This window comes from Ovis canadensis, chromosome X (assembly GCF_042477335.2).
Source record: "Ovis canadensis isolate MfBH-ARS-UI-01 breed Bighorn chromosome X, ARS-UI_OviCan_v2, whole genome shotgun sequence".
NCBI classification, from domain to species: domain Eukaryota; kingdom Metazoa; phylum Chordata; class Mammalia; order Artiodactyla; family Bovidae; genus Ovis; species Ovis canadensis.
In genome coordinates this window covers 107723083-107748562 of record NC_091727.1, presented here as the reverse complement: position 1 = coordinate 107748562, position 25480 = coordinate 107723083, and positions in this window count along the sequence as shown.

The following is a 25480-nucleotide window of genomic DNA, read 5'->3' as shown; positions in this document are numbered from 1 at the left end:
CCGGAGGAGAAGGGGACAACCAAGGATGAGATGGCTGGATGGCATCACAGACTCGATGGACCTGAGTCTGAGTGAACTCCGGGAGTTGGTGATGAACAGGGAGGCCTGGCGTGCTGCGATTCATGGGGTCGCAAAGAGTCAGATACAACTGAGCGACTGAACTGAATTTCATCCTCAAATATGTCCCATGGGTGCAGGTATTATTATTTCCAAAGGGGAAATTGAGAACCAAGTCATTTATCTTAGGGCTCATGCCGTAGTTATTGTAATGCTGGTGGGACCGAGTATAATTTTTTAAAGACAAAGTTATTCTTGTGTATATGGCATGAAGAGGGCTAATAACCACACTTCTCATAATATAACATGAGATTTTCTTCTCTATAAGCCACTTTAATATCAATAATTATCCATTTCACACAGATAGAATCTCCCTATAGAAAATTACAAAGAATTGTTGAAAATACTTTCGTTGAGATGTTCTATGTTTTACTTAATCCTTACTCTTGAAATAACTGAGCCAGTTTAGAAAGAACAGGAATAATTTAGTTAAAATTGGCTTCTTCAGAATTAACTATTATAGTAATTTTGGGATGAGTACAACTAGCCTTACAATGAAATCACTCTGTTTTATCAAAGCCCTTAAAAGGTGAAATTAGAAGTGCATTCTGTTGGTTATATTAATAAAATTCACTGTCATAATATATTCATTATGGAGATTTCATAGGAGATCATGGCTATCCTTCCAAAGGTTCAATGCTTGTTCCTGGATCTCTCACGGCAAACAAGTATTGGTGAATCAAAACAAATTCATATGATTCTAAAAAGGCTAAATTCAACATTCACATATGGTATTTATTTCTACATTTCTTAACTCTTTTGTATATTTTCTTCCATCAAATTCAAGATTCGAATGTAATGCAATGTACAAGAATCTAATGTAATTGTACATTTCAATTATGACAAATGGCTTTACCTACTTTTGCTATTCTTGGCAAACTGTGCACTCACAGTTCTTTCGCAATCAGATCTCCCAAGAGTCCTGTCTACAGGCTTTCTATAGCACAAGGCCAAGGCATAATTCAAGTACTGCACAATAAAAATTAAGTTTCAGTGTATGAACCTCCAAGCAGAGGTTCACAAACGTATCTCACAACATAAAGCTGAGTATTCGGAAGATAATAGGAGGAAAGCAACTTAACCAAAGGGATCAAATTCTAAACTGTCCCCTCTTAATTACAGTTTTCTTATCCTCCTGAGAAAACTTCTTCCACATTCTCAGCCACCATTTATATATCTTAGTGATGAATGGAGATATTGTAGTACAATGTAATAGCAGACTATAGTCAACTTTCTAGAAAATTTGAGGATAATTACAGTATTCTCCCCTGGAGAAGGAAATGGCAACCCACCCCAGTGTTCTTGTTGGGAGGATCCCATGGACAGAGGGGCCTGGTGGGCTACAGTCCATGGGGTCCCAGAGAGTCCAACACGACTGAAGTGACTTAGCACACATAGTATTCTTTCCAGAATGAAAATTGATTCATTACACATATGTATTCTAAAATACGAGTGGCATGTGCACCAAGTTGATTCCCAATGCCTTTAAAAATCAATAATAGAAACAAAGTTTATCTCTATATTACTTGATCAATTGAAATAAGTAATTTTATCATTTTTAAATTCACATATTTATTGGTTCCTAGTAGTGTGATTTTTCATATGCCAACTTGTTTAATAGTCAAATAACTTAATTATATGTTTACCTGAAATAAATAGATTCAGTTCAGTTCATTTCAGTCACTCAGTCGTGTCCGACTCTTTGTGACCCCATGAATCACAGCACGCCAGGCCTCCCTGTCCATCACCAATACCTGGAGTTCACTCAAGCTCATGTCCATTGAGTCGGTAATGCCATCTAGCCATCTCATCCTCTGTCATCCCTTTCTCCTCCTGCCCCCAATCCCTCCCAGCATCAGAGTCTTTTCCAATGAGTCAACTCTTCGCATGAGGTGGCCAAAGTACTGGAGTTTCAGCTTTAGCATCAGTCCTTCCAAAGAACACCTAGGACAGATCTCCTTTAGAAGGGACTGGTTGGATCTCCTTGCAGTCCAAGAGACTCTCAAGAGTCTTCTCCAACACCACAGTTCAAAAGCATCAATTCTTGGGCACTCAGCCTTCTTCACAGTCCAACTCTCACATCCATACATGACTACTGGAAAAACCATAGCCTTGACTAGATGGACCTTTGTTGGCAAAGTAATGTCTCTGCTTTTGAATATACTATCTAGGTTGGTCATAACTTTTCTTCCAAGGAGTAAGCGTCTTTTAATTTCATGGCTGCAGTCACCATGTGCAGTGATTTTGGAGCCCAAAAAATAAAGTCTGACACTGCTTCCACTGTTTCCCCATCTATTTCCCATGAAATGATGGGACAAGATGCCATGATCTTCGTTTTCTGAATGTTGAGCTTTAAGCCAACTTTTTCGCTCTCCTCTTTCACTTTCATCGAGAGGCTTTTTAGTTCCTCTTCACTTTCTGCCTTAAGGGTGGTGTCATCTGCATATCTGAGGTTATTGATTTTTCTCCCAGCAATCTTGATCCCAGGTTGTGCTTCTTCCAGCCCAGCATTTCTCATGATGTACTCTGTATATAAGTTAAATAAGCAGGGTGACAATATATAGCCTTGACATACTCCTTTTCCTTTTTGGAACCAATCTGTTGTTCCATGTCCAGTTCTAACTGTTGCTTCCTGACCTGCATATAGGTTTCTGAAGAGACAGGTCAGGTGGTCTGGTATTCCCATCTCTTTCAGAATTTTCCACAGTTTATTGTGATCCACAGAGTTAAAGGCTTTGACATAGTCTATAAAGTAGTCTGGAACTCTTGCTTTTTCAATGATCCGGTGGATGTTGGCAATTTGATCTGGTTCCTCTGACTTTTTTAAAACCAGCTTGAACATCTGGAAGTTCATGGTTCATGATGTATTGCTGAAGCCTGCTTGGAGAATTTTGAGCATTACTTTGCTAGCGTGTGAGATGAGTGTGATTGTGCGGTAGTTTCAGCAATCTTTGGCATTGCCTTTCTTTGGGATTGGAATGAAAACTGAGCTTTTCCAGTCCTGTGGCCACTGCTGAGTTTTCCAAATTTGCTGGCATATTGAGTGCAACACTTTCATAGCATCATCTTTCAGGATCAGTATTCTTGTCTTGAGAACCCCATGATCAGTATGAAGACAGTATCAATAGATTAACAACCCCTAATTAATCAGACATTAGCTAGATGTTACCATAAAGTTATTTTCCTAGTATAATTAAAGTTCCTGTTCAGTTGACTTAAAAAAAAAAAACTATCTTATACAATTTGAGGGTAGCTGTCTGACTCTTATGGAAGGGTTTAAATGCAGAATTGAGGTTTCACCAGGGTAGAAAAGTAATTCTGCTTGGGAACAATGGCTTTGGCCCATGCCATAGGTTCAAACTTTCCCATAATCATCCCTTTCTGAGTACCCATCCTAGGAATTCAGGACTGGCTTACTTGCCGTAATAGTGTAAGCCAATTCTTGTAATCTCACTCTTCTGTGTGCTCTCTTTCTATATGTGTGTGTGTGTATACGTCAGTTTTTTCTGTTAATTTGGCTAGGTTATCATACCACTGATCTAAATGTCGCCATGAAAGTATTTATATCATCAGCTGAATTTAAGTAAAGGAGATTATTTTGTATAATGTGGGTGAACCTCATCCCATCAGTTGAAGGTCTTAAGAGTGAAAATGAGGTTTTCAAAGAAGAAATGAATAAATGTGTGTGAGATATATATATGTATAGATCTCATATGCTTTTCTCATTATGTATTATGGTTACATACATTGCATATATTATATATAAATCATTATAAATATATAGTATAGGCATACTTCCTATGGGATCAGTTACAAATAGATGCAAGACACTGTACCGTGTTCTCTAGGAGATACATACATACATGTGTGTGATTTAGGGATTTTGTGTGAAGTCGCTCAGTCGTGTCTGATTCTTTGCGACCCCGTGGACTGTGGCCCGCCAGGCTCCTCTGTCCATGGGATTCTCCAGGCAAGAATACTGGAGTGGGTGGCCATTTCCTTCTCCAACATACATACATAGGAGTTCACTATTAGTAGAAAAAATATGAAGAAAGCATTAATATGCAATAGAAAGTGATAATAAGACTATAAACAAGATAAAGGTAAAATGATTTGGAAGTTCAATGCAGAAAAGTTATAGACAAACTGGAAAAACCCAAGAAGGGTTGAATCCAATTATTCATCAATTTATACCTAATTTTATACTTTAGAGTGTAAGAGTAAATTTAAGACATATAAAAGTTATTTCAGTTATAAACTCACACAGAGTGTATATATATATATATATAAAACTTCCATTCTAAAATCCTTTTCACTGTGAACTCTTAAAAAATGTGCTTCATGGCTTCACATATATATTAATATATAATATAGATAACCTATGATAAGTTCATTAATTTATCAAAATTCAGCAAAAAGTATGACATTTTAAGGTTTTTAAATTATACTACTGTTTAGTTCAATAGCTGACTTATAAATACATTGTCCTGAGGGCAAAATATACAATCTATTCCTTTGGCATCAAATAGAAACAATTTAGGTCTTCCGTCATGGCTCAGTCAGTAAGATTCTGCCTGAAATCCAGAAGACCCAGGTTCAAACTCTGGGTCAGGAAGATCCCCTGGAGAAAGAAATGGCAACCCACTCCAGTATTCTTCCCAGAGAATCCCATGGACAGAAGAGCCTGGTGGGTCCACGGGGTCAGTGTCAGACATGACTGAGTGACTAAACTTTCAATTTAGAATAAAATGGAAAGATGATTAGATTTGAATATCTCTAAAGGCATGAATTTTTTTAATTAAATATTTGACCATGTCTCTATATTTAACAAAAATTCATACCTTTAGAGCTATTTGAATCTAATAATCTCATCCCTTTTATTCTATTTCTAAAGTGAAAGTTCTAGAACTAACACCCAAAAAAGATATCCTTTTCATTATAGGGGACTGGAATGCAAAAGTAGGAAGTCAAGAGATACCTGGTGTAACAAGCAAATTTGGCCTTGGAATAAAAAACAAAGCAGTCAAAGGCTAACAGACTTCTGCAAAGAGAAAGCACTGGTCATAGCAAACACCCTCTTCCAGCAACACAAGAGAAGACTCTACACATGGACATCACCAGATGGTCAGTACTGAAATCAGATTGATTATATTCTTTGCAGCCAAAGATGGAGAAGCTCTATACAGTCAGCAAAAACAAGACTGGGAGCTGACTGTGGCTCAGATCATGAACTCCTTATTGCCAAATACAGGTTTAAATTGATAAAAGTAGGGAAAACCACTAGATCATTCAGGTATGACCTAAATCAAATCCCTTATGATTATAGAGTGGAAGAAATAGATTCAAGGGATTAGATCTGATAGAGTGCCTGAAGAACTATGGACAGAGGTTTGTGACATTGTACAAGAGGCAGTCATCAATACCATCCCCAAGAAAAAGAAATGTAAAAAGGCAAAATGGCTGTCTGAGGAGGCCTTACATATAGCTGAGAAAAGAAGAGAAGCAAAAGGCAAAGGAGAACAGGAAAGATATACCCATTTGAATGCAGAGTTCCAAAGAATAGCAAGGAGAGATTAAAAAAAGCCTTCCTCAGTGATCAGTGCAAAGAAATAGAGGAAAATAATAGAATGGGAAAGACTAGAGATCTCCTCAAGAAAATTAGAGATACCAAGGAAACATTTCTTGCAAAGATAGGCATAGTAAAGGACAGAAATGGTTTGGACCTAACAAAAGCAGAAGATATTAAGAAGAGGTAGCAAGAATACACAGAAAAACTATATAAAAAAGATCTTCATGACCCAGATAACCATGATAGTGTGATCACTCACCTAGAGCCAGACATCTTGGAATGCGATGTCAAGTTGACCTTAGGAAGCATCACTATGAACAAAGCTAGTGGAAGCAATGGAATTCCAGTTGAGCTATTTCAAATCCAAAAAGATGATGCTGTGAAAGTGCTGCACTCAATATTCCAGCAAATTTGGAAAACTCAGCAGTGGCCACAGGGCTTGAAAAAGTCAGCTGTCATTCCAATCTCAAAGAAGGCCAATGCAAAAGAATGCTCAAGCTACCACACAATTGCACTCATCTCACACATTAGCAAAGTAATGCTCAAAATTCACCAAGAAAGGCTTCAACAGTACATGAACCATTAACTTCCAGACGTTGAAACTAGATTTAGAAAAGACAGAGGAACTAGAGATCAATAGGCAGTATCCATTAGATCATTGAAAAAGCAAGAGTTCCAGAAAATCATCCAATTCTGCTTTATTGAATAAAACAGATCTTTGACAGTGTAGATCACAATAAACTATTGAAAATTCTTAAAGAGATGGGAATACCAGACCACCTTACGTGCCTCCTGAGAAATCTGTATGCAGCTCAAGAAGCAACATGGAACAACAGAACATGGACATGGAACAACAGACTGGTTCCAAATAGGAAAAGGAATATGTCAAGGCTGTATATTGCCACCCTGCTTATTTAACTTCTATGCAGAATGCATCATGTGAAATGCTGGGCTGGATGAAGCACAAGCTGGAATCAAGATTGCAGAGAGAAATATCAATAAACTCAGATACACAGATGACACCACCCTTATGGCAGAAAGCAAAGAACTTCTTGATGAAAGTGAGAGTGAAAAAGTTGGCTTAAAACTCAACATTCAGAAAACTAAGATCATGGCATCTGGTCCCATCATTTCATGGCAAATAGATGGGGGAAATAATGGAAACAGTGGCAGACTTTATTTTTTTGACTCCAAAATCACTGCTGATGATGACTACAGCCATGAAATTAAAAGATGTTCCTTGGGGAAAGGCTATGACCAAACGAGATAGCATATTAAAAAGCAGAGACATTACTTTGCCAACAAAAGTCTGTCTAGTCAAATCTATGGCTTTTCCAGTGGTCATGTATGGATGTGAGAGTTGGACTATAAAGAAAGCTGAGTGCCGAAGAATTGATGCTTTTAAACTGTGGTGTTGGAGAAGACTCGAGAGTCCCTTGGACTGCAAGGAGATCCTAAAGGAAATCAGTCCTGAATATTCATTGGAAGGACTGATGCTGAAGCTGAAACTGCAATACTTCAGCCACCTGATGCGAGAACTGACTCATTGGAAAAGACCCTGATGCCAGAAAAGATTGAAGGCGGGAGGAGACAGGGATGACAGAGGATGAAATGTTTGGATGGCATCACTGACTCAATGGACATTTAGTCTGAGTAAGCTCCAGAAGTTGGTGATAGACAGGGAAGCCTGGAGTGCTGTAGTCCTTTGTAGATCACAAAGAGTCGCGCATGACTGAACAACTGAACTGGAATGAACTGACCATGTCACATAAAACAACATGTATGTGTTGCTGCTACTGCTACTGCTAAGTCACTTCAGTCGTGGCTGACTCCATGTGACCCCATAGACGGCAGGCCACCAGCCTCCCCCGTCCCTGGGATTCTCCAGGCAAGAACACTGGAGTGGGTTGCCATTTCCTTCTCCAAGGAAATGTATGCATTGGAGACCCTTAATAAACAAAAATGAAATATGTCTGTGGCAATTACTCTTCATTTCTGGGACACATCAAAATTTTGTAATTATTTCAAACAATGATACTAATATTTTAATAGTCAGTCTTAGTTGGTAGACTAAATTATAAATGTTATAATACTTAGATATGTATCCTGGCCACAGTTACCCATTTGTTTTAGCTTGTAGTAAACCCTGCTTCTCCATCATTCATACTTTCTGTGTTCTTGTTCATTTCCCTTCATTTTCACTTTAAATCTAGATAACTGAAAGACTAAGTTTTCCACTGATGATGCAAAGTAAAGCACAGTCATCAGTCAATCTTACAAACTTTCTGAAATGAGAAAAGGATTTGATTAAATTAAGCAGACAGTATTCACCTGGTCAAAAATGTATTACTAATCAAATTCCTAGGTAAACAAATTTCAAATTTTAGCCAGAGAAGAAAAAAGTTCTCTCCATGCAATATGAACACAGGGTTAATGTTGGCTCTCCTGATATAGCAGTCTATATGGCAATGACACAACATATACACATAAGTTAATGTTTAGTAAATTGGACCAAATGTCTCTCTGTTTACATTTGGTAGACACATTTTAAAATGTATTATATTACCTCCCAGTGAAATAATTAAGAAGCTCTCTTCTACCTACATCAGGCTGTCTCAGCATAGAACACTGTTCTTGGAAGCAGGTACTATGACACATTTTTAATCAGAGTTCTACTAATTAATCCCCCTGGAATGGTACATCTGAGAGAAGCAAATGCATCCTTTCATTAAAATCCAAGTCCCTCCCATAAAAACCAGTAATTTCTGTTTTCATTTACAGAAAAGATGATGGGAATTCACCAAATTGGCTCCTAGTGTGGTATTCAAGGAGTAAGTGTGAAGGTCAGAAAGCAAATTAACACAGACCTCAATCAGATGTTGAATAGCTTCATACTGACAAGTATAGGAGGAGAATTAGTTATTTAATTCTAGCTGAATAAGACCATTTAGTTGAAATGAGACAAATTACTGAGTAAACAGTTTAACTGCATCTACATGAGGCTTAATAATATTTTATTTGTTTAACCAAAAATCAACAATGGAAATAGCATAGAAACCAGTTTTCACTACCATTGGTAACTAATACTGTTTCTGTATCCCATGGCTTTAATAGTCAGGAAATATGTGATTTATTGCTGTTGAATTAGAAACCTGTTTTCAACACAATTTAATTAATGTGATAAGCATTTATACAGCAATAATGTGGTTACAAGAAGTGCAATATGATAAAGTAGAAAAAGATACCACTGAAAAGAGATTGTCTTTACTCCATTGTATATTCTTGCCTCCTTTGTCAAAGATAAGGTGTCCATATGTGTGTGGATTTATCTCTGGGCTTTCTATTTTGTTCCATTGATCTATATGTCTGTCTTTGTGCCAGTACCATACTGTCTTGATGACTGTGGCTTTGTAGTAGAGCCTGAAGTCAGGCAAGTTGATTCCTCCAGTTCCATTCTTCTTTCTCAAGATTGCTTTGGCTATTCGAGGTTTTTTGTATTTCCATACAAATCTTGAAATGATTTGTTCTAGTTCTGTGAAAAATGTGGCTGGTAGCTTGATAGGGATTGCATTGAATTTGTAAACTGCTTTGGGTAGTATACTCATTTTCACTATATTGATTCTTCCAATCCATGAACATGGTATATTTCTCCATCTATTAGTGTCCTCTTTGATTTCTTTCATCAGTGTTTTATAGTTTTCTATATATAGGTCTTTAGTTTCTTTAGGTAGATATATTCCTAAGTATTTTATTCTTTTCGTTGCAATGGTGAATGGAATTGTTTCCTTAATTTCTTTTTCTACTTTCTCATTATTCGTGTATAGGAATGCAAGGGATTTCTGTGTGTTGATTTTATATCCTGCAACTTTACTATATTCATTGATTAGCTCTAGTAATTTTCTGGTGGAAAACTGGTCAACCACTTGTAAAAGAATGAAACTAGATCACTTTCTAACACCACGCACAAAAATAAACTCAAAATGGATTAAAGATCTAAATGTAAGATCAGAAACTATAAAACTCCTAGAGGAGAACATAGGCAAAACACTCTCAGACATAAATCACAGCAGGATCCTCTATGATCCACCTCCCAGAATTCTGGAAATAAAAGCAAAAATAAACAAATGGGATCTAATTAAAATTAAAAGCTTCTGCACAACAAAGGAAAATATAAGCAAGGTGAAAAGACAGCCTTCTGAATGGGAGAAAATAATAGCAAATGAAGCAACTGACAAACAACTAATCTCAAAAATATACAAGCAACTTATGCAGCTCAATTCCAGAAAAATAAACGACCCAATCAAAAAATGGGCCAAAGAACTAAATAGACATTTCTCCAAAGAAGACATACGGATGGCTAACAAACACATGAAAAGATGCTCAACATCACTCATTATTAGAGAAATGCAAATCAAAACCACAATGAGGTACCACTTCACACCAGTCAGAATGGCTGCGATCCAAAAATCTGCAAGCAATAAATGCTGGAGAGGGTGTGGAGAAAAGGGAACCCTCCTACACTGTTGGTGGGAATGCAAACTAGTACAGCCACTACGGAGAACAGTGTGGAGATTCCTTAAAAAATTGCAAATAGAACTACCTTATGACCCAGCAATCCCACTTCTGGGCATACACACCGAGGAAACCAGAATTGAAAGAGACACATGTACCCCAATGTTCATTGCAGCACTGTTTATAATAGCCAGGACATGGAAACAACCTAGATGTCCATCAGCAGATGAATGGATAAGAAAGCTGTGGTACATATACACAATGGAGTATTACTCAGCCATTAAAAAGAATTCATTTGAATCAGTTCTGATGAGATGGATGAAACTGGAGCCGATTATACAGAGAGAAGTAAGCCAGAAAGAAAAACACCAATACAGTATACTAACACATATATATGGAATTTAGGAAGATGGCAATGACGACCCTGTATGCAAGACAGGGAAAGAGACACAGATGTGTAGAGCGGACTTTTGGACTCAGAGGGAGAGGGAGAGGGTGGGATGATTTGGGAGAATGACATTCTAACATGTATACTATCATGTGAATTGAATCGCCAGTCTATGTCTGACGCAGGATGCAGCATGCTTGGGGCTGGTGCATGGGGATGACCCAGAAAGTTGTTATGGGGAGGGAGGTGGGAGGGGGGTTCATGTTTGGGAATGCATGTAAGAATTAAAGATTTTAAAATTTAAAAAATAAAAAAACTAAAATTAAAAATAAATAAATAAAATAAAATAAAATAGCCCTTTGACTCACAAAAAAAAAAAAAAGAAAGAATATAAAACTACAAAATCATCCTGCAGCAGAAAGGAAGGCAGTGTCCCTTTGCAAACTACCTCCAAATCCCATCTCCAAACTTCTCCAATGACCCTCCAATGTGAAGATGCTCTCTCAAGATTATATAAGCTAATGAAATCATTTATCTATACAGACTCTAGTTTAAGCTCATAAAGTTGTAGTATACCAACCCAACTAAGGCATAACCAAGCAAAATGACTTATGAAATCTGAATAAAAATCAAATCACTGAGAGGAAAAATGTAAAATCCACTATTTATACAAAAAAAAAGAAGAAACCTGCATGAATACTAGATTTTATGCAGCTATTAAAAATGTGTATTTTTTAAGAAACATGGTTGAATTATGCCACTTTAAATTCAAAGCAAAAAAAAAAAAAAACAATATGTACAACAAACTGCAAGCATCTGAAAATGTGTGTGTAAGTGGATAAGGACAAGAAAGGAATACACGAGGATAAAAAAAAGTTGCTTTGTTAGGATTATATAATTTTGGAATTTTTCTCTTTCAAAGACTCTTTTAATATTATTGATACATCAACTTATTCACTAAAGTCCAATGAACAGAAAATTCAAACAAAAAATCAACATAGCCAACAAAGAAAAATTTTAGCCCATGGCTCAGTACAATTTTCATTTCAAGCATTATACTTTAACATCACAAAAACTGTATCATAGACTGTATATGTTAAATGAAAAACTCTTGTTATGGTTGGGTCCCCTCTCTTCCCACTGTTTCAGAATATTTGAAAAAAGGGCAGAACAAATAGACAGTGGTATCTATTAGGAGGACTTCTATTATAGGGAAATTTTTACTTTAAAACATTAGAATTGCTCATTTGAATATCATCCTCAGGGTCTTATTGATCTTTGTGTTCTTAGTTTAGGCCTGGCTCAGTTGCTCAATAAAGACTTCTACAATTAATAGCTAAATGATTATTATTATATCCGAACACAAACTTTTCAGCTACAATCTTTGTATAATAGCAACTGTGAATAAGATTTATTGGAGATTTCAGAATAATTACATGGTCCATTATTGAAAACATAATACTCAGTGATTTTTATAAAACTGGTCTACTAAATCAGAAGCCCAAGATGATTTATTTTATGAAACTTTGCAAATATTTAGTAAGCTTGTAAAAAAAATTTGAAAATATACTTTGTGTATGTTAACTGGCTTTTCAGGTCTCTAAAACAAGAGAAATAAACCAGTAATGTATTCTACAGAGAATGTACTCCCAAGAAGTTTGGTAATAACAAACATCATGAGAACAACATAAAAACTATTATTGTATTTCATTACTATCCTTTCATAAATATAGGCAGAAGCATATGTGCACACACACACACACACACTCTTATGAGTGGTAGTGTAACTATGCATTTAGTAGAGGCAACATGTTATAATAGCAACTAATGATGACAGATAATTGGTGTGAACTTTCATCCAAGATAACTTCTGAGGAAATCAACCAGGTATCTGATAAATGCTGTTCATTTTTTTCAACAGAGCGAACTGATCTGGCATCACAGGAATTTTTAAATCTTTAGAAGAGAGTTCATCCTAAATTGCTTCTCTAATATTTATGAGAAGAAAAACTTTTCTCAATATCTTGAAGAAAATTTGTGGACTAAATAATACATCACTGCTCTAAGCCAATTTGACATATAGGATTATAATTTTATAACACTTCTAGAGCATATAGTATATTTATTTCATATAAATCAGACAATAAAGGTTAGGATATTCCCACCCTGGATTACAGTATGTAACATCTTATAGAAAAAAGAAGTAATTTGCAGGTTAGACTTATTAGATTTGGTATATAGGCAGAGGAAAACTGAAAGTACAATAAAGTTGAGTTTTTAAAAACATGTAGCCACACTACCCACACCAGCAGTCCTAATGATGATACAGCAGGGTATTACCATCCTCCCCTGACCTGATGGCAGCAGAACTCTGCTATCCCTGCAAAGGGGGTGCCAACAAGACTAGTGTTTCCTGGCCCCCTACTCAGCAGCAGTAGTAGCAGATCTTAGTCTTGCATCTCCCAGCCATTCACACAGCAGCAAAAAGCAACCAAAATCTCCAGTTTCCCAGCTCTATACTCATGAGAACAAGATGGTCCAGACTTGATGTCTCCCATCTAACTACTCAACAGTAGGAAAAAAAATAACAGGCTTGATATCTTCCTGGCTCCAAATCTAGTGGTAGATGGTGACTTAGAAACAACATTTATCAACACTTCCACCCAATGACAAAAGGTAGCCTAGGCAGCTGTCACCACCCCACCCCTCCCACCCCAGCAACAGTGGCAGAGATTGAGCAGGAAGCTAACTGGCAAGGCAACTCAGTGCAGAACAAGATAAATGCTCTGGTCCACAAACCCAGTGTTATTCATTCTCCTAGTGGCATATCAGGAGGCCTAGGGAATCCCTTTTGCCCACATGGGATAACCAACAGGGACTGTGACATAGGAAAAATGCTTCATCTGGCAATTATTAATTATCTTGAAGCAAATGAAAAAAATTACAAAATCTCAGCAAAGAAACAGAAGCAAGGAAAAGAACCAGATGGAATTAAAACGCTGGAAAAGACAAAAAAAAAGAAAGAAATCAAAACCTTACTGAATGGTCTCAATACAGGAATGGAGAACACAGAGAAAAGATTTAGTAAACCTCAGGACATAGAATTCACACAAATTGAAAACCACATGCACACACACACACACATACACACACACACACACACACACACACACACACAAGAACAGGGCCTCAGAGACCTGGGAGGCAATAACAAAAGATCTAATATTTGTATCACTGGATAAGGAAAAGAGAATGGTATTCAAAAAGAAGTTAAATCCTTAAAAATGACTAAAGAAAGCTCTCCAAAAAAGAAAGAAAATAAAAGCAGAAGACGTGAAACTTCAGAAAGGAAAAGGAGGAATAAAAGAATGAATAATATACGGATGACTAGAAGGTGAGTTTCTTAAATCATACTTGATGTCATACTCAATGTTTTTATATTTATAAATTTTAATATCTATAGCAACCATGAAGCAAGCTATAGGGTGATATAGTTTTAAAAAACTATAAGCACATCAAGATTTACAAAAGTATCCAAATCATTATAGGAAGAAAAGAACAGAGAAACAAGAAAGTGAGGGGGGAGAAAATAGTAAATATATGTTAAAATGGTAGACTTTTACATAACATATCAATAATTTATCTATAAATGGCATAAATACACAAAAGAGATCAGCAGAGTGGATAAAAACCAGTACACAACTATATACCATTTACACAAAATTCACTTCAAACAAAGAAGATTGAGTATACAGGGATGGAAAATATATATAATTGAAACACCAAAATAAGTGGGAGTAGCTATGTTAATATACTTTCCAGAGCAAAGAGCAAATTATTCAATTTGAAACAGGACATTAAACAATAATGAAAGGATAAATCCATCAAAAATATATAGAGATCCTAAATGTGTGTGTATCAAACAAGAGGCTGCAAAACAGGTGAAGCAAAACCTGAGCTGTACACAGAAATAGATAAATTCATGATTATACTTAAGAAATTCAACACCTCAGTTGCACCAGTTAATAAACTAACCAGAAATCAGGAAAGACGTAAAATATGAACAATATACTGTCAACCAACAGCACCTAATTAACATTTATAGAACACTCCCACACTATAGCAAGACAGGTATTATTTCCAAGCACCCACTAAACATTCACAAGATATACCATATACTGAGTCACAAAACAAATCTCAATAAAATTGGAACATGTGTACACCTGTGGTGGATTCATGTTGATGTATGGTAAAACCAATACAATATTGTAAAGTAAAAAATAATAAAATTAAATTTTAAAAAATTATATAGAATATGTTCTCTGAATATAATTGAATCAAACTAAAAATCAATAGAAAGAACACAATATATTTTAAAGACAAATATTTAAAAATTAAATAATGTACATCTAAATAACCATCAATCAAAAAGGAAGTCTCTTGCTAAATTTTGGAAAGTACTAGAAATTAAAGAAAATGAACACACAATATATCAAAATTTGTAGTATACTATTAAAGCAATGCTGAATGAGAAATGCATACAACAGAAAAGAGAAAAGCCATCAAGTAAATATGCTTAGTTCTTTCCTCAAGGTGATAGAAAAAAGAAGAGCAAAATAAACCTGAAAAAACATAAGGAATAGAATAATAAAGAAAACAATAAATTAAAAAATATAGAGAAAACAAAGAAAACAAAAGGTTGGATCTTCGTGGCTAGTTGGCATTTCAACTAATGAGGCAAAAAACCTTCTACAAAATTAGGATTTGCTATGTACTATATAAGGTCTTTCCAACTGGCGCTAGTGGTAAAGAACCTGCTTGCCAGTGCAGGAGATGTAAGGGACATGGGTTTGATCCCTGGGTCAGGAAGATTCCTGGAGAAGGAAATTGCTATCCACTTCAGTATTCTTGCCTGGAGAATCTCATAGACAGAGGAGCCCCATGGACAGGCATAACATTGCAAAGAGTTGGACATGACTGAAGTGACTTTGCACACACACACATATTAAAAATAAATATAGATGCAATCATCAGTTAAACTAATAAACTGCAACTCCCAAATTAATTCTGTGACTTTGAAAGTTAGAAGAAAATTAGATATTATATCAGAAGTCATTATTTAGTCTATACGGAAAAATCTGTGATGGACTTTTAAAATATGGCTACTAAAACTCCTAACCACTCATACCTTCTTCTCTCCCAATAATTTGTAAATATGGTACTGAAGCTTTATGATTTCAAATAACAATGCAATATGTTAAAGACTCAAAAGGGGACTCTATTCATATATATATATATATATATATATATACACAAAATCTAAAACTTTAAATCTATATTTTAAAGATATGGAACAGTTGAGTAGGGAAGATGCTTTTGTATTAAGGCAGGATAAGGGCATTCTCAAAACAAGCAGAGGGCAATATTACATTTATTGTACTTATAGGCGAGGATAGCTATAACTTCTGGAAAAGAACATAAACTAGAATTTTGGAAAGGAAGGAGAACTAATTGTCAAGTTCCTAAACTGGAGAATAATATTGTGTGTGTGTGTGTGTATTTGTTTAATGATAATATGTTTTCTACTAAAAGAAAAACAAATTTGAAGGTCTTAGATATAAACTAGAAAAACATGTGTAAGATGTGCAATTTAAGATTCAACATAGTAAAGATGTCAAGTCATTGGAATGCTAGGAAAGACTTTCTTGCTAGGCAAGAGGAGAAAGAGACAACAGAGGATGAGATGGTTGAATGGCACCACCCACTAAACGGACATGAATTTGAGAAACTCAGGGAGATAGTAGAGGACAGAGGAGCCTAGTGTTCTGCAGTCCATAGGGTTGCGAAGAGTGGGACATGACTTAGTGACTGAGCAATAACAACAACATGTTTATTGCCACATAATTCAAAATAACCAAGATATGTAAACAACCCAAACACTCATCAATAGATTAATGGATAAAGATGTGTTACATATACACTATGGAATACTATTTATCCAAGAGGAAAGAAGATATCCTTTCATTTGTGACAACCTTGAGCACATTATTCTAAGTGGGTTAAGTCAGGCAAAGACAAGTACCATATGATATTACTTTTATGTGGAGTCTAAAAAAATTAAACCTGTAAGGAACAGAATAAAATAGTGGTTACCAGGGAATGTGGGTAAGATATAAGAGAGAGGGTAAAAACTTTTAATAAGTAGTAAAAAAAAAAAAAAAAGCCCATAGCTAATTAACACGGCAATGAACATAGACAAAAATATTGTACTATAATTCTGTAATGTGATAACTATCACTACAAGGGAATTGTATCACAATTTATAAATGCATCATTGAAAAGACCCTGACTCTGGGAAAGATTGAAGGCAGGAGAAGGGGACAACAGAGATGAGATGATTGGATCCCATCATTGACTTGATGGACGTGAGTTTGAGTAAGCTCTGGGAGTTGGTGATGGACAGGGATGCCTGGGGTGCTGCAGTCCATGGGGTCACAAAGAGTCAGACGCGACTGAGCGATTGAACTGAACAGAATGCACTGTACATCTTAAACTTATACAGTGTTACAGATCAAATTAATTCAATAAAATGCTTATTAAATAATAATCATTTCAATTCTCTTCATTTCAATTTGTAGATACAGAAAAACCTTAGTGATCTTACCTTAGGTGACTGACAGCTTTAACTACACAGAAATGAGGAGAAAGATACTTTAGCTTTATCTTAGCAAACCAATTCAAATCATTTTCAGCATGTGCTTAGGTTATTGTAAATTCCAGAGATAAGACTGGTTTATGATGAACTGCTAGAGTGGGTGCAGCAAGAAAAGGATGAAAAAACCAATAGCAGAGTTCAAAATGCAGTTCTTAACTGCTTTGAAAAGAATTGTAGAGCATTTTAAGCAGGTGCAAACAAAGGGAAGAAATATCTTTTAACAGAAGTTTTATTTGGTTATCCAGGAAATACTTCTGTCTCTGGAGGAATACATTCATTTGCTCTGTTTAGTTATGTGAATTTCATCTACGCATATGTACGCTTTTGTTATGCAAAATGCCATGGGGGTGTTTTTAGTGCTTATTTTCTTCTGTCTCTCTCTCTCTCTCTTTACATTAAGAATTACATATCAAGGGACAATACATTATTTTGTGGCAAAATACACAACTACAGGCAAAGCAGGAAGAAGCATTTAAATGCTGTTGCTATGGATAGAATCTTGAGGCCAATAATATTTTCTAATTAGAAGTTTGCTCTGCATCATCCTTTTCAAATCCATTATGGTTTTAAACGTTAAACTGTGGTGGTTTTTCAAATATTGCTTGGATAGTGGTGATTAGGAAAATGTTGAAATAAATGTCCACTGGGTGCCCCTACCTGAATTGTTCTCAGGCAATTAAAAACGAGAATATCCTATACAGAATTCCATCATTTATGCCACCAATACTCCTTCTGTGTCCCTTATTTTGATAAAATGCTCTAAATTTCTTGCAGATCCCAAATTAAATAAATGTTGTTCCTTGATTCTCCACCACAGCAGCATATTAGGATAACCTAAACAGATTGTTTTTAATCAATAGGCCTTGTTTTCTTTAGAGGAGTTTAAGTTTATAGACAAGAAAGTACAGGGTTTCCACATCCTCCCTTTCTCTATGTACAGTTTCCTTTAAAATTCACATTTTGTGTCAGTATGGTACAATCATTACAACTGTTAAAAAGAAGGAACATGTCCACAACAGAGTCACTTATGCTAACATCCACCAAGACTTAAAACCTAAACCCACTGCAATCTCAGTCTCTCCCATGAGTGGAATTTTAAACCAAAATCAGTTTAAATTCTGGTCAACACCATGGAAATAATTTGCCTAAAATCCCCAATATTCCTCTAAAGGCAGGTGATCTTACTTGCACCAATACTCCATTTTAATTTCCTTGCCCCACCATTTTCCTGCCTATAAAAATTTTTCTTTTTTAAAATGGAGGATAATTGCTTTATAAGGCTGTGTTAGTTTGTGCTATACAACAGTGTGAATCATCTGTAAGTATACATATATCTCCTTTCTCTTGAAACTCCTTCCCATGCCCCCATCTCCCATTTTCATTTTGTACAACTCCTAAGAGTGCCTTTCTACTTGCCAGATACCACCGGGTCCAAGAACTGTGGATTAAAACCAATTAGATATTTAAATTTACTCAGTTGAATTTAAGTTTTTTAACACATCTGGTGAACCAATACTGACATATTATTAACTGGATTTCCATAGTTTACATCAGGATTCACTCTTTGTGATACACATTCCATGAGTTTTAAAAGATGCATCATGACATATTTCCATCACTATTGTATCATATAGAATAGTTTCAGGGTCCAAAAAATCCTCTCCTCTCTACCTACTCATCCCGCCCTTACAACCTCATAACCCCTAGCAACCACTGATCCCTTTACTATCATAACAGTTTTCCTTTTCCACAAAGTCATAGAATTGAAATCATAAAATAAACAGCCTCCTCAGGTAGGTTTCTTTCACTTAGCAATGTGCTTGTAATATTTCACCATGTGTCTCCATGGCTTGGTAGCTAATTTCTTTTAACCTCTGAATAACATTCCATTGTCTAGATGGACCACAGTTTGTTTGTCCATTCACTTATTGAAGGTTATCTTGACTGCTTTTGTGTTTTGGCAATTGTGATAAAGATGTTATAAACATTCATATTCAAATGTTTGCATAGACCTTAGTTTTCAGGTTATTTGGGTATATACCAAGAAGCAAGATACTAAATTATATGGGAAGAGTATGTGGAGTTCTGTAAGAAACCGCCAAACTGTATTCCAGTTTGACTATATCATTTTTCATTCCCACCAGCGATGAATGAGTGTCTGTTGCTCCACATTCTCATCATTTGTTGCCAGTGTTTTGAATTGTAGCCATTCAAATAGATGAGTAGCAGTATTCCATTGTTTTAATTTGCAATTAGCTCATGGCATATGATGTTAAGCATCTTTTTACATGATTCTTTGCCATCTGCATATCGTCAAGGATGTGTCTCTCTTCAGATATCTGGTCAACTTTTGAATTGGACTGTTTTCTTTTTGATGAATTTTATGAGCTCCTTGTATATGTTGGATATTGGTACTTTATAAGATATGTATTTTGCTAAGATTTTCTCCCAGCCTGTGGTTTATCTTTTAATTTTCTTAAAAGTCTTTCATAGGGCAGAAGTCTTTAATTTCACTGAAATTCAACAAGCAAGTTTTAATTTCATAGATTATGCTTTTAGTGTTGTATCTAAACAATCATCACCAAACCAAGGCACAATATTCCATTTTTTTAAGTGGTGATATCCAGGCCACACATAAGAGGTGGCTTAGGCAATAGCATTTTTAAAGTCCATCCCTGCTCCTGCAATTTTCATGCATGACTATAGTGAGAAACTACTACTAAGAAAGTAACCTTAGAGTCATCTTAGTTTATCATGGTTCTTAAAGCCTAAGAACTCCTAGTTGATAGAGACCTTTCTCAATCTGTTCATGAAAACTGCCTGTTGCTTCTTCATTCCAAAGTACAAAGTGTGTCCCAGATACATGAATACATAACTTATAAAGCCTTTGATGAGACTTCATTTTAAGGTTTTCTTTTAATACAGCACAGCAACATTTCAATGTAAGAATTATGTTGTCAAAATTTAGCAAGATCCGAAGATGTTTCCTTCTTTATAAGAAAAATATCACTTTAAAAATAATTACATATTTCCATGTTCCACTGAAATATTTTGGGTCACAAATTGGCAAAGCATCATATTTGTTTCAAAAGTGTTTCCATGGTGTCATATTTGCTGCATTAAAAAGCACCACACATTACAATATCCTGGTACCATGACATTCTAGTTTATCCACCTCTCGATAACTTCCACATGCTTCTCTCTCTCCAAAGCTTTTACTGCTACTGCATAATTCAGACCCTCATCATCCTCCAAACGATTTTTCACTTGCCTTCATGACACCCATTCACTGAATTCCCACTGTATATAGATTAAAGGGCAATTTACTTAGCAAGACATGGGGGACTCTGTAAGCCATATCTGTTAGTTCAAAAGTACACCAAGTCTGTCAAAACACAATGCTTGGTCCACAGAAGTGATGAGGAATATGAAAAGCAAATCTGGCAGATCTCTGAGATCATCATGCTATTCCTCAACCTCAGTCAATCCTCTCAAACCCTGCTGTTGCTCTAATAAGAAAGTTTATGTAAAATTCCAAATCCTTTGTTACTATTTCAACAATCTTCACAATATCTTCACCAGGAGTAGATTCTATCTAAAGAAACAGCTTTATTTACACATTCCTAAGAAGCAATTCCTCATTCATTCAAGTTTTAGCTTGAAATTGCAGCAATTCACTCACATCTTTAGGCTCCACTTTTAATTCTAATTTTCTTGCTGTTTCCACAACACCTGCAGTGACTTCTTTTACTGAAGTGTTGAACCCCTCAAAGTCATCCATGAGGGTTGGAATGGATTTTTCTCTGGATTCAGTTCAGTTCAGTTCAGTCACTCAGTTGTGTCTGACTCTTTGCGACCCCATGAATCACAGCACGCCAGGCCTCCCTGTCCATCACCATCTCCCGGAGTTCACACACTCATGTGCATCGAGTCGGTGATGCCATCCAGCCATCTCATCCTCTGTCGTCCCCTTCTTCTCCTGCCCCCAACCCCTCCCAGCATCAGGGTCTTTTTCGATGCGTCAACTCTTCGCATTAGGCTTTAGCTTAAGGGAATTTTGTGGCTGATTTGATCTATCCAGACCATTAAAACTTCCTGTGTATCAACAATAAGTCTGCTTCACTGTCTTATCATGCACGTGTTCACTGCAGTAGCACTTTTAATTTCCATCAAGAACTTTTTCTTTGTATTCATAACTTGGCTAATTCTTTCACAAAGGAGGCTTATCTTTCAGCCTATCACAGCTTTAGCATGCCTTCTTCACTAAACTCAATCATTTCTAGTTTTTGTTTTAAATTGAGAGAGATGTTACTTATCCTTTCACTTGAACACGTAGAGGACACTATAAGGTTAATAACTGATCTAATTTTAATAGGGAGGTCTGGAAGAGGGGGTTGGGATCAGGAGAATATCTGGTCAGTGGAGCTATAAGAGTACACAAACATTAATTTTACCATCATATTTGAGTACAGTTTGTGGCCATTTACAATTTGTAAAAATCATGATATTTGCAAAGCACAAAAAGCTAAGTGCAACAAAATGAGGTATGGCTGTATTTGGCATCTGCAACATCACCTAGCATCCATTTGGTCACACAGTAGGTGGACTTTCCTGGTAGCTCAGCTGGTTAAGAATCTGCCTGCAATGCAGGAGACCCCATTTTGATTCCTGTGTTGGGAAGATTCCCCAGAGAAGTAATAGGCTACCCACTCCAGTATTCTTGGGCTTCCCTGGTGGCTCAGCTGGTAAAGAATTTGCCTGCAGTGTGGGAGACCTGGGTTCAATCCCTGGGTTTGGAAGACCCACTGGAGAAGGGAATGGTTGCCCATTCCAGTAGTCAGTCCTGGAGAAGTCCAAAGGGTTGCAAAGAGTCGGACACTACTGAGTGATTTTCACTTCACTTCAGGTGCTCATAAGTTTATTAATTAGACAATTTCAGAACTCTTTAGTATTGGTCCAGTCCATTAATATGTGATTTGCATATATGGCTGCATTAATACTTATATATTACTAAACATTATTGATTGTCCATGTACCAGGAACTCTGCTATGCACTAAAAATACAAAGAATAAGATAGAGTCCCTACCCCTAAGGAGCCTGAAATCTATGGGGGGAAACATGCTTTTAAACACATTACATTACAGATTGTTGCGTACTCTCTTAAGCGTAGACTCCTATGGCCACAAAGAAGAAGACCAACAGGATTTGGGGTTGTGGAGTAGAGAAGCCTTCCTAGAGGAGATGAGATCTAAATTAGGTTGAGCTATAAAGAATAAGATTCACTTGTGGGTATTTCCCAGATGAAATGAGTGCATATATACCTCAAGAGACATATATAAGAATGCTCATAGCAGCTTAATTCATAGTAAATTCAAAGTGGAAATGTCCATAAGCAGTATAATGAATTTTTAAATGGTTGCAAATTCATATAATGGAATACTATATAGTAATGAGAATGTGTGAACTACTGCTACATGCGACAATGTGGATGAATTTCATAAACAATGTTGAGCAAAAGTTATAAAGTAATATATACATTTATATCAAATTTTAAAAACAGAAAAAATAACCTACAATTATGGCGATTAGGTTTAGACAGAAGGAAATAGTTTGAGGGATCATAAAGAGATTTTTTAGAGTTACTGTAAAGAGAATTTAGTTATGTTCTTTTTTTTTCATCTGGTTACATGAATGTATTCATGGGTATGAAAAAATATATGAGAATAAGAAATATGGTAAAAGTAAGAAACAACAATCAGTTAAATTTTATTGAAACTCAAAGTTCCAGGCATAAGATTTTAAGAGGTAAAGCTGGAGGGATCATAGAGGGACTTATAATCGTTAAGTGGAGATTGAGCTTTATCCTGAAGAGAATTTAGAAGACATGAACTATTTTAAATAGAAAGGGGATATGATACTTTCACTATTTAAAGATGTACCTGGATGCTCTAGGAAAAACAGTTTGGACGGGATAGAAAATGACAACAGGAAGACAAAACAGTTGTCTATTGGAGCAGTATGGGTGAGAAATAAATTATATTAAGGTTTTAGGGCAGATGGAGAAAAGCAAATATATTCTGGATATTTTGAAGATAGTGCTGAAACAATTCAGGTATTATATAGATTTAATGAAGCGAGAAATTAAGATTTTTAGGTTTCTGGATTAGTTTATGTGAATTCATCTCATGTAATAGACAGTCTTTTAGCCATAGGTGTTTGTTTTGAACTCTAAGTCTGAATAGTGAGGGACCAGAGCCATGAATACATAATGCCAGCATCTGTCTGCCCCATCCCTGTATATTTAGAATAGCCTAGTCATAAACAGACACCAGTGTCATACTGCTCAGTAGAGTAGTATCTCACTTTTTTCCCCAATACTCTCCTGCTGTAGTCTAGCTATGGCGTTGATTCTGTTTACTTTGTCACTCTTTGCAGCCAGTCCTGCCCTAACCCTTTATTGCCTGATCTTGATTCTTCACATTCTTTTGGTACATCATTTCCCATACTGTGATCTGTAAGGAAGCAGAATCAAAATCACCAGGGAAACTTAGTGATAATCAGATTCTGAGACCATTTCCATCACAGCTACCTTAAACATAAAAACTGGGGTGTGTTTGTTTTGCAAAGGTATTGCCATGAATGAAATTAGGTCCGCCACAAATTCATGTTGGTGTCTTAACCCCCAGTGTGATCGTACTTGAAAATGGGGTCCTTTGGAGGTAATTATATTCAGATAAGGTCATGACAGGGATTGGGGGTGGGTGGGAGGTTTCATAATGGGATGAGTAACTTTACGAGAAGAAGAAATACCAGATCTCTCTCTGCCATGTGATAACACAGCAAGAAGGTAGCTATCTATAGCCACAAAGACAGCTCTCACCAGAACATGACTATGCTAGCAACCTGATCTAGGAACTCCAACTTTGAGAAAATAATTCTCTGTTGTTGAAGCCATCCAGTCCCTTGAATTTTGCTATGGCAGCCCTGGTTGATTAATATAGATATAGAACACAAAGGCAACAAATGGAGCTGGCCTGCATAATGGAATGACACCAGGAAGTGGAAGGTTGACAGGAGCACGAATTATTCTCTTCTTACCTCTGGAGCTACATGAGCTGTTGTCTCTCCTTCTCTCTGTGATTTTTCTTCAGACTTCTTTCTCATAAGATTGATTTTCTCATTTTCCACATAGGTCCTAACATGGTTAACCCTGAATGGCAGCCTCGGTTCCTGAGTCTAGATTTTCTCAGTTCCAGGGGTCAGAAGAGACCAAATAAAAGAATTGTGTTCCAATTCCAAGTTTCTAGCATGGAGAATATGAATAGTTCTCCCTGGATCAGGTGTCTACCCCTTCTTCATTTAATTGTGGCCTAAGGTGAAAGTCTTATAATCCACTATTCACCCAATAGGCATACAGAGCAGGCTCTCTAAGAAATAAGTGTATGTACAAGATCAGATGTCTGACCAGTTCAAGAGATGTGTGTCCTCTGAGGTATTATAAATGTATCTTTCCAGGAAGTGATATGTGTCTTTGTAGATTGTGACTGCTTTTAACAGCACATGTCTACTTGTTTTGTTATTCTTCTCTCCTCCTCAAATTATCACCAGAATTGAAAGAGACACACGTACCCCAATGTTCATTGCAGCACTGTTTATAATAGCCAGGACATGGAAGCAACCTAGATGTCCATCAGCAGATGAATGGATAAGAAAGCTGTGGTACATATACACAAAGGAGTATTACTCAGCCATTAAAAAGAATACATTTGAATCAGTTCTGATGGGATGGATGAAACTGGAGCCAATTATACAGAGTGAAGTAAGCCAGAAAGAAAAACACCAATACAGTATACTAACACATATATATGGAATTTAGAAAGATGGCAATGACGACCCTGTATGCAAGACAGCAAAAAAGACACAGATGTGTATAACAGACTTTTGGACTCAGAGGGAGAGGGAGAGGGTGGGATGATTTGGGAGAATGGCATTGAAACATGTATACTATCATGTAAGAATTGAATCGCCAGTCTATGTCCGATGCAGGATACAGCATGCTTGGGGCTGGTGCACGGTGATGACCCAGAGAGATGTTATGAGGAGGGAGGTGGGAGGGGGGTTCATGTTTGGGAACACATGTACACCTGTGGTGGATTCACGTCAATGTATGGCAGAACC